General features: G+C 30.2%; 1 long non-coding RNA gene across 1 annotated transcript; it reads left to right on the top strand.

The window, feature by feature from the left end:
- Positions 1–9,663: 9,663 nt before the first annotated feature.
- Positions 9,664–11,418, top strand: LOC131642249 (uncharacterized). The gene is made up of 3 exons (XR_009295815.1): positions 9,664–9,754; positions 9,860–9,908; positions 11,047–11,418. It is a non-coding gene; the product is annotated as an uncharacterized LOC131642249 (long non-coding RNA).
- Positions 11,419–16,467: the final 5,049 nt, after the last annotated feature.

Raw genomic sequence — 16,467 nt, forward strand, 5'->3', positions numbered from 1 at the left:
ATATATATATATATATATATATATATATATATATATGTCACCTATGTAATCATGAAATCAGGAACATAAATGATGGCTCCACAACTTGCCCCATAGAGAGTTATGAACCTGACTGTTAGATATAAAGGAATATCCGGTCAGTCATCTTTTCAAGATTCTAAATCAAGGTGAAAAGAACGACAACCTTTATTTTTGTAGCGCTGAAATTTGTGAGACTAGAGCCATTGAATTGACTTATCTCATATGTTTTAACAGATTCGCCACCACGTTTTACTATTTCCAAAGGAAATGGGAAAAAAAGCGAATAAAACCCTCAAAAAATTTCAAAATCAAAACTAATAAACTTATCATAGATTTGGGTACGGGGGGTTTGTTATGCAAGGGGACGGTTTTAAGCACCCCTCACATCCATGGTACTCTATAGAAACCTCTTTAAAAATATTGTTATTTATTGTTGTTTGTAAAAATGCCTTTGTTATTTTTGTATAAATAGAGTGGGAGGATGAGAAAAGGAGGTTTTATAAATGAGCTCGGTAAGACATCACGTCTCAGGCCTACATGTCCCTTAAGTGCAGTAGGGAAGTCAGAGCTTTTGTAGTTCCTCTTAAAAAGAAAATAAAAGAGCCAAGTGGTAAAATCTTTCTATGTGTTGAGCTTTAACAATACTCAACGGTTTTTTAAAATGTTAAGCTTTAACAATACTTGACAAGTTTTAATAAAAGAGCCAAGCTTTAACAATACAAGGCAAAAAATTAAAAGAAGTTGGTTGAGCTTTAACAATACAAAACCAATGGTTGATTTAAAAAGGTTGAGCTTTAACAATACAAAACCATTTTTTAAAAAAAGTGGGGTGCAAAGCTTTAACAATACTAAGCACAAAGATAAAAGAGATTGGAAGAAAAATGGAGTACCTTGACAATTTTAGTCAATACCATTCTCATTCCTTTTGATATTTCAACAACAACTTAAGCAATCAGTCATAGATACCTCAAGTGTATGTGTGATAACACGTGTTACAAAAGTAAACAAGTGAATATAATAAAGAGATCAATGCAAAATCAAATGATAATAAGTAAAAGGATGTTTATACATTGGGATCATTTCATGTATGAATGAATATGATGGATGATGGATGGATAAATACCTCATGCATGTGGTTAGTAAACAAAGTATATATACAATGATAATACTATGAATAAAGTACAAGTGTACAAGGATAAAAATCAACAAGTATATGTACAAAGACAAATAAAGAGATCAAAACAACAAGTTATATCAATATGGGGATGCTAAAGATCAAAGATTCAAATTGGGGTTTTGAAGATTAGGGTTTTAGAACCATACTTAAATATAATTGTTTTTAAAATTATTAAAGTTCTTTACTCTAAAGGAGAGTAGGTCTAAGGGTACATGGTAGCATCAAAGAGACTTCAACCTAGTCCTAAATAAATTCACACAAAAATAATAGGAGTTTAATTGGTGGAAATATCAAAAAAGAAATTATCTTTAAAAGCTTTTAAAACATAAAAAGACTTGCTTTTGTTTTAATTTTTAAATGATGAAATAAATAATATTTTTGGATTATATTCATAAAATATATAAGATAAATAAATAGTGTGCAAAAAACTAGGATAAAATAAATATTTTTTCTATTTTTAATTATTTATCAAAGTTAGAATAAAATGCAAATAAAACAAGTGGTAAAAATAAAGGTTTTGGTCTCTATAAGACTTGAACCCATGCCCTTCACTTCAACAGCCCAAAACCTTGTTAGAACAAGATTGAGAATCTATGTTCAGAATCTGGTTTTGATGATAACGAACATATATTTTGTGAGTAACAATTTTATTACTAATGGTTTCATTTTGTGTGCAGATATTATGCTATAAATCTTATACATGATTCATCAGAAAAAGAGTACAACGGCTACATCAGAAACTGGCTCAGATATGAAATCAAACATCCAGAAGATTGACAAAGCTAAACATCATTCATCAGATGTTCTGATTAAGAACATGCAAAACAAGCCCACTCAGGAGAACATACAACTACAACAGTATTACAAGGAGCTAGATTTCAACAAGACAATCCTCAAAAGAGTTAAACAAAAATATCAACGTTCATATAAAACAAGCATAGAATCAGAAAAGTACATCATAAGCTTCTAAGAAATTGAACTAAAAATCAGCTACAAGAAGACTTGCAACATCAGAAGATCACGCACATAGAAGATCAGAAGCTCTGAAGTTACAATACAGTGACATACAAAAGGCAAACAGCAACAGAGTCACATGCAAATCAGAAGATAACCTACAGCTCAACATATAGAATAAATTAAATACAAAGAGCTTAGAATCAAAGGGAGAGCTGTTACAAACATCATCACATGCAAAACAGTTACAACATTTAAAAGGAACAACTCCCAAGGTTAAAAGAAGAAGAAAGCCACATGTTGTTAGAACAAGAATTGTTCTGATCAATTATCTTAGTTTTGATGATAACAATGTATATGAATTTTGCTTAAGATAATGTGGTACTCTAATCCTATGCAATTTCCTTTTCAGGAAATATATATAGAGTATGCACAAATTAGCGCTCAGAAGCTTTGACTCTGAAGGTTCAACATGCAACATCAGAACATGGTCTGGCAAGACATCAGAAGATGGTCAAGCAGAATCAGAACATGGTCTATGGATGCATCAGAAGGACTGGAGTTCAGAAGCAGAAGCACTGAAGTAATGGTATCACGCTCAGAAGCACTTCAAGGTCAGAAGATCAGAAGATGCTTATGCACCAAGCTGTTTGTACTCTGATGATATTCAAACGTTATATCTACAAAAGATCAATCAGAATCAAGTACAAGATGGCAGGCTACACTGACTGACAAAAGGAACGTTAGAAGCTATTAACGGCAACGTCAGTAGTCACAGCAAAAGCAAGGCTCGAGGTAGTTGACAAAAGAGTGAAACATTAAATGCAATGCTGTACGGAATACGCAAAGCATTAAATGCTCCCAACGGTCATCTTCTCATGCGCCTATAAAATGAAGTTCTGATGAGAAGCAAAATAGAACTCTTGCGCAAATTTACAGAAACGCTGTCAAATTCAAAAGCTCTCAAACTTCATCTTCAACCTCACTTATTGCTGTTGTAATACTATAGTGAGAATAAGCTTTAAACTGTAAGAGAAATATCACAGTTGTGATTATCGCTTTTAAGAAGCATTGTAATACTCTTAGAATTTGTTTACATTAAGTTGTAAAGGACTAGAGTGATCAGTTAGATCAGAAGACTCTAGAAAAGTCTTAGAGGTTATCTAAGCAGTTTGTTCCTAGAGTGATCAGGTTGTGATCAGAAGACTCTAGAAGACTTAGCAGTGTCTAAGTGGAAAACCATTGTAATCTCGTGTGATTAGTGGATTAAATCCTCAGTTGAGGTAAATCACCTGATAAGGGTGGACTGAAGTAGTTTAGTTAACAACGAACCAGGATAAAAATAATTGTGCAAGTTGTTTTTATCTTACAAGTTTTGAAACTACACTTATTCAAACCCCCCCTTTCTAAGTGTTTTTCTACCCTTCACATGTAACCAAAAGAAACACGCCATCCATTATAATCATCAAGTTAAAGATAAGGCTCTACCGAGAACAACACTTGTCACAAAAGGCTTAATCTAGACGAAGCATTAAAAGCAAAATTCAAACAAATCTCAAACGGCTAGATTCCAACGGTAACATATCAAGCTCTATAAATAGATCAAACTTCAGACTTGAAGGTATACGTCTATATATGCATCTGAGTATGCATCCAGAGTAAGGATCAGAGCATGTATCTAGGATACATCTACATAGAGAAGAAAATGAGAGATCTTGAGAGAAAAATCTATAGAAGAAGCTGAGCATGAAAAACAGATAAGAAACTTCATGAAACCATGCATCAGAAGTTCCACAAGAGGCAACACATACTTAGTATGTGATTATCCATCGTGTTGTGATACACAAACCATATGCCTAATATAAAGCAAAAAAAAAAATCTCTGTTGTTAAGTAGTATCCTCCAATGGAGTCGTGATAAAGTCTCTAATACTTGATCAATATATTCATTATTCATATTTGATGACCAAAAGAGACTGAATACACTGAGTTGTTGCTTGAGAGTGTTTCATGTTTGCTTATGATCATTAAATGTGTTATCGTCTATAACAAGCTTTATGATCATTATCCAAGAAAAAGATGAAGGTCTATTCACAAGAAGAAATCAAGATAGAGCTGCTGCTCTAAATCTGCTTAGGAGAAAGAAGAAGTGCAGACCTAATCAGAAGCAATCAACATAAGAGTTGTTACTCTTAATCTGCTTAATGAAGAATGAAGATGAAGATCAGATTGAAGAAGCAACCATCAGAGAGAGCAAATATTCCAGTCCTGCTTATCAATCAGTGAAGCGAAGATCTCATCCAGAAGTTAAAGACAAGAAGACTGCAAGACATTTGATTCTTGTATTTAAAATGTAAAACACATATAGCTGTTGTTTGTAGTGTGTAATATCTTAGAAACTTCTGATAGATTGTTTAGGCACCAGAAGTGACTTCTAGTCAGAGTGTCGTAAACAAATGTACTTAGAAATAGGAGAAAATCTGCTTAGAAGAAGCACTCATGTAATCTCCAAAAGATTCCTTGAGCGGCCAGTTAAGGTCAGAAGCTTGAGAAGACAATTAGTTGCAGTCATTATGGAAATATCTTAGAGACCAAGTGAAGGTGAGGAGTCTGAAAGTCAATGGATGTTATATCTCGCGGAGATCACTGAACAGTCCATTGCAGTTAGCCACAGCAGGTAGCTGTGCAGGGAGTTAGTCACAACGTGTTGTTTTGCAGGGTTAGTCACTCGCGAGTAGCTTGTGCAGGGTTCTTGAGTCAATGGACGTTATATCTCGTGGAGAACACTGAACGGGTCATTGTCTAGATGGTTAGTCACAGCAGTTGATTGTGCAGGTTGTTAGTCACGACGGAGGATCGTGCAGTTGTAATCATGATTTGGTTATAGTGGATTAAGACCTTTGGATAGAGGCAAATCACCTGAAGAAGGTGGACTGGAGGTAGCCTTATTCATAAGGTGAACCAGGATAAAAATGAATGTGTCTTTTACTTTCTGTACTTCATATTTTAACTTAGAACACTCACGCAAAAGTTGTTAAGAACTGTACTGAGACCAGTCAGAAGTTCTAATGACACACAGAAGTTAAAATGAACATCTCATTGGTTATGTAGTTCTACTTCCACATGCTTCCGCAACACCTAAAGCATAATCCAATAGATGATAAAACGAAAGAAAGAAAAAACGTGAAAAAGAAAGGGAAATTTTAAGTGATAAAGAACACAATTCAATCTCCCCTTTATTGTGTTTTTCTCCACCTTCAAACCTGACCATTGGGTCAAGCGCCAGTTGGTGATCATAAGGCACATCCAACAAATAATATATGAAAATAAGTGTATGAATGGTTAGTTAAAAACAAAGCTAAAATAAAAGTGTCAACTGAGCCAAACGAACTTATACACACGCCCTTATACACACGACTTAAACACACACACAAACCAACTGAGCCAAACGATTTAGTCTTTTATGAAATGAACATCATTCAAAATAAAATAAAAAATCTAAATTCAAAAGGGACTTAATCTTCAACCTCAAGAACAACAAAATCTGGATTTTCGAACTTGCTCAAATCTTATTCATTTTTGAAAATGTAATGTTGCATCTTTAATGATTTTTCAAGACGAATTCAACCATATAACTTTCATAATTTTATTCAAAATAAAACTCATGAATTTCTAGAAAATAGTCAAGAACCCTAAAATTTCAAACTAAAATTAATTGACAAATATGTACAATCAATCCCTAAAACCTTAAGGTTTTATTCCCTACATTAAGTTGAACTGAATGATATCAAGTTTTATTCAAAATGGTGCACAAATGAAAGAGTTCATGTTTGAGTTTATTACCTCTAAAATGAGAATCAAAACCTGCAATGGAGGTGTTATAGAATTGCTTTCATGACCTGGATATCTTCCCTGTACCTTAGGGATGCTAAATGGAAGCTTACTTGAGCTTGAACACGCATGGAATGGCCTGCTCTTTTGTACCTACAAAACAAGAAAATTGAAATGGAAAGCTTGGTTCTAGGTGTTACAATTATAGATTAAGAGTTTGGATAGCTTTTATATGTTATATAGATGGTATTTTGGTTGATAGTTTGGATAATGTGTGAACAAAATGAAAGTTTGATGGTTAAGGTTCAAGAATGCTCTTTAATGGAGGTTTAATGGTGATTCTGGTTTTGAGGTGTTTTATAAGGTGATGAATATGGTAGACAGCTTCTAAATGATGTTTAGAAGCTACGTCAAAGGTTGTTTGATACTCAGAAACTCTAGGACTTGAAATGGCTCAAAAAGTGCAAATGACTAAAAATGAGAATCCTAAGTGAGGGGGTGACTTGGAAAATTCTGGTGTGTTTGATGCAAAGAGAAATGCTCTCTATTTATAGGCACAATTTGTGGTTTGTAGAGGGAAAAATTAAAACAACTGAAGTTCACATGTGAAAGTTATGTCACTTTGCTTGTTGGTGAAGAAATGAGAAAATCGTGGTTTCAATGGTTCTTGCAAACTTTAATCAAGACATTAGGGAGGATCCTATGCATAATAGGAGGTTTCTTGTTGGTTTTGATTCACTTTTGGTGTAGAAGAAACAAGTTGGAAGCTCCAAGCAAAAGTTGTTGGTGATTAAAGTAGCTTTTTAAGAATGAAAGTTTTAACTTTGTGCCATAAATGGAGTAATTCAATGGGCTATGGTGAAAGCACTTGGTCCATAGCTCAAAATCAAGTAAAATCATCTAACTATTATGTTTATACACTTGTTGGAAGTTTTCCCAAAATCATCATGGATCTTGGTGAAAATTGGCCACAAAGTTGGAAGAAATCTAGGTTAAAACACTTAGAAGTCTTTTGTTGGAAACTTCATGATCCCATAACTCTCAAATGATTCATTTTTTGGGATAATATTTTGGGTGATAAAGTTGTTCATCGGATTAAAATATATAACTTTCATGTTGGAAGTTTTTTCAGTTGCATACTTGAAATTTGAAGTTACTCGCCTATGAAGTTATGCCTAAAACACTTGAAAATACTAGAATTTTTCTAAGTCATTGAACTTTCCAACTTTGACTTTTGTTGACTTTTTGATTCTTGGTTGATTTTCTTGATTTTTATTGATAAGATGACTTCAATAATCATATGTCGATGATTTTGATCTTCAAAAGTCCATGGTTGACCAAATTTCTCAAAAGTCAAAGGTTGACTTGGACAGTTGACTTTTCCAAATGAACTACGATCTTGTAGATTCCAATTGAATCAAGCTATTCTCTTAAAATGAATGATGTGGGTAGATTATAATGTTGAATTGAAGATCCTTGAATCACACTTTGAGCCATGAAGCCATGTCCTCATTAAAAGTTAACTCCCTAGATGAATTAGGCCAAAAACCCTAATTTATGCACCAGATGAATTTAGAAGTTGTTGATCTTGAATTGAGCCATCCTTGGACTTGGATTTTTATGGGGATAATTATTTGAGCACATGAGAATGCTTGATCTCCTTTGTGGGTCTCAAAACCCTAATCTTGCCTGAGCCTCTTGGTTAACCACCTACCTTGGAAAACAAGCAAGAAGCAAAACACAGTTTTTTTGTATATATTTGTTAGTAAATGAAATATGAATAATAATGATGATGATTATAATGATGATGATGATTACACTATGCACAAAATTATGTAGGATCTCAGGGTCAAAAATTAGGGTACAATAATTTCCAAATCATGTCTACAATAAGTTAGTCTTGATGTTCTAATTTCATATAGTTGATCAAAGAATTTTTCTACTTACACTAACCACACAACCCCAAACCCTTAATGTATTAGACAAGATCAATGATAAACAAGAAACCTAATCAAGTGTTCAATTAGTGACAAACCCTAACACACATTCATCACCATCAAGTTTTAAACAATAAATTAGTGAAATCATAAACCCTAATACCCTACAACCCAAACCCATTATTTCAATGATTCAAAAGTATTTACAAGTTACAAGAGACTGAAATCAAAACAAGGAAATGGAAACGAGCATAGTCATTACAATGAAATCAAAACAGGTCTTTAACTATCAACCTTTTATAGTAAGTTTCCTACCTTTGCTTGCATTTGCATTTTTTTCTCTCTTCATTCTATTGCAACGATGGTGATGATATAGCTCAACAACAACTCAGAGGTTGGTTCATGAGTTGAATCCCTCTTGAGGTTGAATGAGTCATAAATCCAAAACTATGAATTAAAGAATTGTGCCTGTTTTGATCTTTCTACCTCACTCCCTCCTCCTTCTCTTTTAGGCAACTGTGCTAAATGCCTCAAAATCAATCTTAGAGTGAGTTCATTTTTAGAACTACTCTTGAAAATCTAAGCAAATGGATTACAATTCTCTTTGTGTAAATTCCTTTCTTCTTTTTTTCCCCTTTTCTGATGAATTTAATTTGAATTAATTAAATAATAAAAGCAACCTGAGGATATCTAAAATTGATTCTACCTGTAATAACTAAAACAAAAATGAATGTGGATCACTAAAACTCAACTTGCCTCATGACCAAACTTGCCCTTTAAGAAAATAGATCATGTTGATTATACACTACAAACCAACTAAAATAGTGAAAAATCTTGATGGAGATAAAAACTTTTGACATCTTAATGATGTTGTGCATGATGGATGAATGAGAGAGGGCATAAAAAATAATTAAATATTCTCCTTTCAACTTAAGTCAATACCTGTTGACTTTATGGGGATTTCTTTATTGCATGCAATAATGGGGTGATGCATGCTTGTGGTAACATGAAGAAAATGACTAATAAATGACCCTGATTTGAGGACTATTCTCTTATCCTCGTAAGAAGTTCAAGTATTCCAAAGTTAAGTGATATGCACAAGGGGAGAAATAAAATTGGAGTATGACACTGTGAATGTGAATGTACAATTTGTATAAGTATGTAATTTAATATATGGAATGGAGAAACAAAGGAAATAAAGGATATAAATGACTTTTTCTTAGAAGAATAAAATGGGATGACTCATAGAATGGTAAAATATAAATGTTTTAATTAAAATAGATGTATAAATAAAATGAGATGACTCATAGAATGGTAAAATATAAATGTTTTAATTAAAATAGATGTATAAATGAAATGTTACACATTTTCTCACACAAATGAAAGACGTTTTAATTTTTTTTTATTGTCCCTACAGATTTTTTTAATGATGTGGCGTAAACGAGAATGAGTTGTCCACAAAATAGTTTATAGTTTAATTTTAAATTTTTTTTTGGAAAACACATTTCTCTTTTCTATCATGAAAGGTTGAAAAGTAAATTAAACAAATATTAAATTTTAATAATTAATTTTTTTTAATGATTTCTTTTACTAAGTGCGTTAAAAGAACAAACAAAATAAAATAAGTTTGTCAAATGGACAAATATAAAATATTAATTTAAATTAACCTTAAAGGTAATTAAATATTTTTAGAATTGCATGAGCTTATACTATAAAGTGATTAAATCATATTTTTTACTACACACAAAAAGATAAAAACATGGTTAATGTTCTGCATTTTGTTTCTGTTATAATTTTATTTTTGTCCCTAATCCTTCTTTCAAAAGTGAATGCAGGTAAAATATGTTCTCCTTTACCTATTTACTTGTTTACTTTTTAAATGATATACAATATTTTATTTTATTTTAATAACAAAATTTTATTCTTTTCTTTTATAAAAGATCCACTTAGATGTGACACCGACGCCGATTGCCCTATAATCCGTCACCTGTATCCTTTCGTTTATAAGTGCATTAAAAACTTATGTAATCTTATTGAACTTAAATGATTTGTCATTTAAGTTTCATGTTGTCACCCAATAATTATACTTTTAAGTATTTTTAACTTTTTTTTTTTAATTTTACATTCTTGACATCATGGATGTGTACTCTAAAATATTATAGACTTATAATTATAGTTTTGGTCTCCTATTTTATCTGATTTACAAAATTGGTCTCTCTATTTAAAATTTAAATAGTTTTAGTCTATATTATTTTAAATTTAAACAGTTTTGATCCACTTATTTTAAATTTTAAACAGTTTTGGTCCCTTTCATATTTTTGAACTTAAAATTAATGATGTTTTTATTTTATAAATATCAAGTTAGTGAAACATGACAAATTATCGTATATATGTTGTTGTATCTTATACGTAAAATTATTAGTTAAAAAAGTGAGAGGAGACTAAAAATGTTAAAATTTGAAATAGGTGAACTAATACTGTTTGAATTTAAAATTGAGAGATTAATTTTATGAATCAGACAAAATTGGAGAACCAAAACTATAATTTAATCAATATTACAACAACATAAAATAAAAAACTAAATAATATTATATTTATATTGTCACGTTCTCTTCTAATTATGTATGTACATCACGACCAACAATTTTGAAATATCTCTAAGGATTATTATTTATAATTAGAAAATATCCAATATTAAGTTAAAATCATTTTACTCCTAGGTCTATTATTATGATTTATGTCATAAAAATGTTACAGTTATAATTTTGTGATTACAAATTTTTCTTTTGAGAGAGTATCAAATATTTTCTTTGGTTTTCTTTTATAAGCAACTTTATATTCAAACTTAAAGTATTAGGGATACTCAAACTCGAATATAAAATAAGGAAAACAGCCTTACATAGATAGCACACCTACTTAAATATAATCGAGACGGTATTTAGACCACTCATAGAAATTACAATTAAGTCTCTTTAATCCTATTTAACTCCACCACCATGAAAACATCTTGGTCTTGTATATAATTTCTTCAACATCCCCAATCTTATTATTAAAGATAATGTTATTTTTAACTTTCCAAATGCACCAAGTTAGCAGCCTTGCCCTTCAACTTAACATAAAAATCCAGACTTTCATACACAGGATTATGCAATCCCTGCACGTTTAGTCAAGAATATACCTCCAGCCATATTTTTTGAACAAACTCATAGCTGCCCATACCATAAGATGTTGGATATCCTCCACATATAATTTTATAAGATACGAATGGAAACCCATTCATTTAATTTATGAGCCTTTTGTAGAATGGACTATGAGACTTGAATGCATTTTAATTTTTTCATATTATTATTATTATTATTATTATTTATATTTTATTTTTTTTAATTTTTTTAAACAATAATAATATTTTTGTAAGTGTATTTTCTTTTATTTGAACTGTTGAGATTGAAACAAAAGCAAAATAAAGAGATTGGAAAGGACTTCTGAGAAATTAGATACGTACATTAACTTGTTTTTCGGTCTATTTACAATATCGATAACACAAAGTTGAAAAGACAGAGGAATGTTTTAGCATTTAAATTAAAACTGGTAGAAACAAATAAATCCCTTACCTTAGCCATTTTTTATCCTAACATTAGCACTCTAAATTCAACACAACAACAATGCTCACTCCAAAGAAAAATCAAAGGTTAAATGTTTTTTTTAGAAAAAAGAAAAAGTAAAAAATCAACTTGATTAATTGAGGTTATTTATTTCTCTTTTTTTCACTTCACATGAGACATTCAATATTTGATTTAACTTTCTCACTTCATGGCAATAAAATTTGGAAAATTGAGCAAATATAAGAGAAGATTGGTTTAACTATTAGAAGAGATGGGTGGTATTTAGGGGTGTTCATGGACTTTTTTTTTTTTTTCATAACCAATGCATATTCATATATTATTCATTTGGTATAATTGTATTTTAAAATCAACTAGTAAGATACCTGTGCTCCCGCACGGGTGAATTTATTTAAATGTTGACGAAATAATTTTATATATATATGAAAAATTTATTTTTATTGAAAAAGTATAATAAAAAATTATAAAAATAAAATATTAAAACAAATAATATAATTATACAAAATATGATGATAAGCTTGACAAATGATGTATTTAAATACATATGTGAATTTAAATTAAATTATATAAATGTAAAATAAAAAATTAATATATAAACTCAATTGTATTAAATAATTAAAAAAATTTGTGACTTGGAAAAGAATAAAAAAGTTGATATTTGAAAATAAGAATTTTGTCTTTAAATAAAAGGTAATAATTTGATAGTGACCCGTAAGATAAAAAGTTAGTTGTGTTAGTGATAACATTTAATATTTTTAATGCACATCTTTTTAAATTAAACTACTTGTCAATTATTATATTTTTAATATATTTGACAAACTAAAATAAATTTTATATTATTTTGTGTTAGACACTATAATTTCAATTTTGAATTTTTTTCATGCACCATTATTTTTGCCTAATGATGAAAAACATATTATAGTTTTTAATAGTGTATTTTGGATTTTAGAAAATTGATAGCGAATCTAGTAACTACAACCATTAAATTTTTTAAGGTAGTTTTCTTGAATTTCTTAAATTAAAATTCAAACAAATTTCCTCATTCCAACAAAAGTGTTTCCATCTAATGCTCTTTTCATAGTGATTGTTCATGGATTAATTGCCATCTAACTAAAACCAGTTTCTTTAATGCTAAATTCATATATGCATCTGAAAACATATCGACAAAAAATAGAACTAAAAGGATTGAAATAATGGAATTGCATAAGTAATATAGCAGTGGATGATAAATTGATCCTACATCATTTTCTCTATTTAAAATTGCAGACCATCAAAATCGGAGCTCAATATCTTATCCATCATGCGTTGCAACATAAGATGAGGGCCTGAAAGACTTGTAGCAAGGAAATGTCAGAGATCTTCCTGACCCGATTCTCTGCGAAAGATTGAGTGATTCACACATCTTATTTGTAGTTTTTGTTGTTGACAAATAAAGAAATTAAGTTAATATCCAAAGAATTTGTTCTTTTAATAAGAAATAATGTAAGCAGCATGGGTATGAATGAATGTCAACATCAGGGATAAGAATGATTTTACACAGCAGGGAACAAAAGCATGATGATTTTTTTCTTAGCAAGAAACAACTACACCAGCTAGGCATTATAATATTAAACAATTACAACAAAAGTTTGGTTTTCTTGTACAACAACAGCAAGACTGAAATACAACAAAAGTTTGGCTACACTGTACCAGCTAGTAATTGAGACAATTAGGCTCTATGTTCAATATAACGCAGTTCACGAAATATTCATATTCATATATATATATATATATATATATATATATATATATATTTATATATATATATATATATATATATATATATATATATATATATTACAGTGCAGCCAAACATATAGTAGAATTAAGCTATGCTTTTGCTTGACAAACATATAACAGAGTTAAACTATTCTAGTTAGAGTTAGAGTGTTAGTTACAAACACTGTTGGCAGCAAATTGTTACAATATGATGCATTTAAGCCAAACAATATCAGCTTTATAGTAGATGTGAAGAAGATAAAAAGAATATATATACACACAAAAAAAAGCTAGCAACCTTAGAACAACTGTGCCTCCTAGGACTATAACTCCTTGCCATATATCTTCCATGCTACTTTTATATATGTATATTTTCTATCATGTTTTTATCATGGTGTTATAAAAACTACTTAGGACTAAAACTCCTTTGCCAAATATTTTCCATGTTATGGAGTTTTGTAGGACAAGGTTTCCAATTTACGCATGTAACTTAAAAACAAATGCAAAGAGCAGAACATAGAAACCAATGCTAAGTAGTATTTAAAAAATATTTCATCAATGAAAAAAAAATTAGTACCCACTCTTTAGAAACACATATGCTCTTTAGTTCATCCTTGCTCTTTTGGTTTAATAGAAACAAATTAGTACCTGCTATTTAAACATGGATTATGAGTTCTCCCCCATATGCTTTTTCAGTTTTCTTTCAAATACCCGGTCTGGAAAATATGAAACAATGAACATAAAATGGAGGTCACTGAAAATATCAAATCAACATAGACATAAAGGAGCAATGAAGTGTCATAAAAAATATTGCTCCTATGAAAACAAAAACCTATTTTTTATACTCTTTGTTTATCCTAAACTAACACATATGGATGATTAGATAACCAATGAAACACAATAAATAAAGATAAATCTAGATAATGAAAATGAATGCATAAGTAAGAATGGTGACAAGAAGAAAGAATGTTAGAAGAAGAGAAGAATGAAAGAACAATGAATAGGCAAATACACATATAGGTGTTCTTGAGTTGCAGAGGAAGTGAATGGAGAAAAGAAAGAACCTTGGCAGCAAATGAGGTTTGATGAGATAAGATTTGAAGTTTTCTAGAGTGAAGTAGTAGAGAAACAAAGAGAGAGTGTGAAGGTTCCAATGGTTTTAATTCTTTAAATGGTGATTTGGGTGAAGGATAAGAGAGAGGAGTAGCTTACGGAAGATGGCAATGAAAAGGAAGAGCTTATGGAAGATGGGGAGAGAAAATGATTGAAGAGTGAGAGAGGAGGGAAATTATTTGAATTTTGAATTTTGAATGGTGAAGCTCTGATTTGCAGAGGAGTGGGTATATATCAATTGGAGGGAAACGAAATTTGCTCAAAAGGAAAATGGAAGTACAAAACTTTTTAGAAGTGACCAATGAGAAGCACACAAATGACATTGAGCAATATTTATTTTGTTAATTACTTAGATAGCCTTTTGTTAGTGTAAAAAATATTTGAAGGAAGGGTATATTAGTAAGATTGGGCAACATAATAGTATTGGATAGATAGTTGATAGTTGATTGTCATAATCTGGTTTAATTTTTTAGAACCGGTTAAATCTATAACCAGATTTTATAACTGGTTTTGATTTAATAATCGGTTTTTAATTTGATAAGCAATTTTTAGTTTGATAAGCAATTTTTAATATAAAAATTCCATTTAAATTTTTTTTAAATTAATAAATAATTTTTATAAAAAGATGATAAAATTTTATTTAATTATCAAAGAACTACAAACCATTAAAAAAATCTGAAGTGAAAAATCATATTCAATGTAAAGCAACATAAAAAAAAAAACTTAAATAAAAGATTTGAAATTTAGTAATTAACGTTTTTAGTTCATACAGTTTAATAGCATTTGTCGCTTTACCAGAGGTCATGGGTTCGATCTCTGTCCTGGGTACGCAGCAGTGTTAAATCTCTTGAGGGAGAGCTTTACCGCCTATATGGTCCTACCCGGCTCGAGGGATTAGTCTCTGCAGTTGCGCGCAGAGGATACCCCGGTTTATACCAAAAAAAAATATTTATCTTAATTTCATATAAGTAACTATGTTGTTTTCAAAAATGAATCTTAAGAATTAATGGAATTAGATGATGGATATTGTCTTTATCATTTTAAATTTTAAAATGAAAAAGAAACCGAAAAAAAATGCAAGTAAAGAAATTTATATATTTTTATTTTTTGGAAAAAAAGTAAAAATAACAAATATTATTTTTCAAAAAATTTTATTAAGAAAAAAATTAAGTTTTTTTTTTCTGAAAATATTTTTAAAAAATTGATTTTTTCTGTGATTTTTAAAAAATAGACCAATTTAATTTTTATTTTGGATATGAATTTTCAAAATATAGATTTGGTAAAAACCATATTAATAATATATCCAAAATATGGATTTTGGTTAAAACCATATTAATAATTAACCGGTTTTTAATAATTGGATATCTATATGGATATGGATAAATTAAATAACCAATTAATTTGAACACTCTTAGTAGTAGTTTTTTTAGTTAGGAGAAAATATGTAGAAATGATAAGGTATGTAAGGATATGTGGAGATTCTATTTTAGAGATGTCACTATTTGTTGGGAGGACATCCACAGTACAAAGAAATAATTCAACAACACAAATTCTCCCAAATATCACATGCAACTTAAACACAATCAACAAAAACACACCAAACAACACAACACAACACAATTTTAGCGTGGAAAAACCTCCATTAACTAGGAGTAAAAAATCATCGTAGGCCACTTAAAATCTCCACCATAATCAACAATTGGTACAAGCAAGGTTCTGTCTAATACTAGTTAGAGGCATACATAAACATCGTCAAGATCTACAATTAATCTTGGAATACAACAAGAACAAAGAGAGACAAAATAACCCAAAACACCAAGAAATTCTGACCTCAAAGTTCAACATAACAGACTGACTTACAAAGCTCAGAATTCAATCTTCACCGTTCAGAATTTGCTCCTATGAGTCATGAATGTTGTGTCAAAATTTGATGACGTTTCAATTTTCTGAAACTGATTTGTGTAGAAAAGGGGCTGCAAGAATAATGTTTTCTCTCTCTTGTTTTTCTTATTGTTTCTCTCACACAATGAATGAATGACCTAATTCTCTTTGTTGGG

Source organism: Vicia villosa, unplaced genomic scaffold (genome assembly GCF_029867415.1).
Source record: "Vicia villosa cultivar HV-30 ecotype Madison, WI unplaced genomic scaffold, Vvil1.0 ctg.004700F_1_1, whole genome shotgun sequence".
Taxonomy (NCBI): domain Eukaryota; kingdom Viridiplantae; phylum Streptophyta; class Magnoliopsida; order Fabales; family Fabaceae; genus Vicia; species Vicia villosa.